Source organism: Ictalurus furcatus, chromosome 24 (assembly GCF_023375685.1).
Source record: "Ictalurus furcatus strain D&B chromosome 24, Billie_1.0, whole genome shotgun sequence".
Lineage (NCBI taxonomy): Eukaryota > Metazoa > Chordata > Actinopteri > Siluriformes > Ictaluridae > Ictalurus > Ictalurus furcatus.
Window position 1 is genome coordinate 550,001 of NC_071278.1, and position 2,500 is coordinate 552,500.

The 2,500-nt window shown below is 43.2% G+C and overlaps 1 protein-coding gene across 1 annotated transcript in view; it reads right to left on the reverse strand.

Annotated features, from left to right (window-relative positions):
* Positions 1-1,295: 1,295 nt before the first annotated feature.
* Positions 1,296-2,500, reverse strand: part of zgc:158376 (uncharacterized protein LOC100101643 homolog) — a 20,145-nt gene continuing 18,940 nt past the window's right edge. The window contains exon 12 of the mRNA XM_053613484.1: positions 1,296-2,500. This exon is cut by the window's right edge and continues 985 nt beyond it. The gene's annotated coding sequence lies outside the window, so the exon portion shown is untranslated.

Below are 2,500 nucleotides of genomic sequence, written 5' to 3' on the forward strand. Positions count from 1 at the left end.
TAACATTTTTATTTAATTTTATGAAGCGCGTGGTGGCGTAGTGGTTAGCACGTCCGCCTCACACCTCCAGGGTCGGGGGTTCGAGTACCCCTGTGTGTGTGGAGTTTGCATGTTCTCCCCGTGCTGCGGGGGTTTCCTCTGGGTTCTCTGGTTTCCTCCCCCAGTCCAAAGACATGCATGGTAGGCTGATTGGCGTGTCTAAAGTGTCCGTAGTGTATGAATGTATGAATGGGTGTGTGAGTGTGTGTGATTGTGCCCTGCGATGGATTGGCACCCTGTCCAGGGTGTACCCCGCCTTGTGCCCCATGCTCCCTGGGATAGGCTCCAGGTTCCCCATGACCCTGTAGGATAAGCAGCATAAAAAATGGATGGATTGTATTCTATTATTATTGTTGTTTTTATAAAAAAAATTCTCCTTTATCGATACTGATGCTTTGCCAATACTGTATGTAAACAATCATACCAATAAAGTACTTGAAATGGAAATTGAAATTGAAAGAGGAGCATCACTGAAACTCAGTTTACATTCAAACTAGCTGATTTCATTTCCAGCTACACTGTAAGGTTATAACTGCTCTAAAGGGCTTTAGTAAGATTTTCTCCATATGAAGTATCAGATCAGGCTGCTGGTGAGATGTGTACACACCGCTGACTGTGTAGAAGACTGCATGCTGTAACAGGGCTTTAAAACTGAAGCCAAAATGTCTCCGGCGCCCTCTAGTGGATGGCTGCAGTACAGTTCTTTTTGTCAGACAGCCGTATCTACTGCGCATGCGCTGACTCCGGTTTTGGCCTACTGCGCAAACTCAGACAAGCGGCGGCTTTCAGTTCGAGTAAATGAATCCATAAACAGTCACTGAGTTTAACGTTAAACTAAGTATTTATATATTAATATTATTTACTCCACTTAGCATTAATTAAACTACAGCATGGTGTTAAAGATCAGTCCAGTGCGTATAAATATTGGCTCCCACTTTTAGCTTCATTAATGAATTTAACTAATAAACCACCACACACAGTAAGTCTGACCCCCCCCCCCCCAAACACACACACACACACAGTAAGTCTGACCCCCCCCCAAACACACACACACACACACACACACACAGTAAGTCTGACCCCCGCCCCCAAACACACACACACACACACACACACACACACAGTAAGTCTGACCCCCCCCCCACACACACAGACAGCTGTTTATTATTTGATTCATTATAAGAACACACGATGTAATTAATAATGTAAGTGATGAAACGTACGTGTGTGTGTGTGTGAGAATAAAGACAAGAGTATAAAAACAAACCCCATTGTCTTTATTTTAGTTAGCCATTTTACAGTAGTCACTCAAAGTAGCTGCCTTGAGGTTTTTTTCTCTTTTTTTCTCATCGTTTTAATTCTTGTCCTCACTTTGATCGACACAAAGAAAGAAACAATGAATAAAAGAATGAGAAAGAAAACAAAAAATGAAAAGACAGTCAAGAAATGGATAAAAAAACAACAACAAAAACATCAACAACAACAACAAATAAAAACACAAAATGCCCCTGAACATAAACCAAAAAGGAAATTTGGCAAGAGATTAAAGTCACATGATGATGATGATGATGATGATGGAGACCTGAAACTCTAGATATGGTGGAACGAGCTGGATCAATACCATTTTTATCGTCACTGGAAAACACACCGTGACGATATGCAAATCAGCGGTGATGTCATAACGCGTGCAGCAGAGAGAGGACGATTTGTTTGGGCTGATAAAGCGATGAAGTCATCTGGAAAGTGTATTCCAGTGTGCGGGGGAAACGTGGAACGTGTTGGACCCTGTAAACGAAGTCCGGACAGCGGGGAGGTCACAGGACACGGATACGAGTACGGTCAGTAAATCCTCAGCAGTGGCACTTTTCACCAAAACAATCCGAGATTTAAAGGTAATGGAAGCCCCTCAGACCCTGTTTACACCAAGCACACACTCCTTCCAGAAACTTCCTCAGCTCTAAAATCAAAGTGAAGATCAACAGGAGGATATGAGCAGCTAAACCTGGAGAATTATGAATGATGATTTGTGTCGTTTTTTTGCTCAGTGAAGATACTGAACACGATTTGGAACACGCCCCAGAGCAGCTTTTGCGATTTGGGATGCTCCCCCCCCCCCCCCCACAATCAGCGCCAGCAGAGAGAGCGCGACCGACCAGAACCCAGTTCTTACAGGAGGTCAGAGGGATAGCAGCTTCGAGTACCCGCCTCAATGAAATCGACTGGAGGGAGATGGAAGTGTTTCAACAATATACATTTATATTAAAAAAATGTTTTTTTAAAAAGCTATTTAGAAGTGAGCAAGTCTGAATCCTGTCACCTGACAAAATGTTCATTTGTTTGTTCTCAGTGCAATGCTGGTTAAAAAATAAAATAAAATAAAAAAGAAAGGTTAACGGAGTGAGAAAGCTCTGCCCTTGGTGCCTACGCGTGTCCCCTCCTCCCGGCTGCGTCCCAATCCACA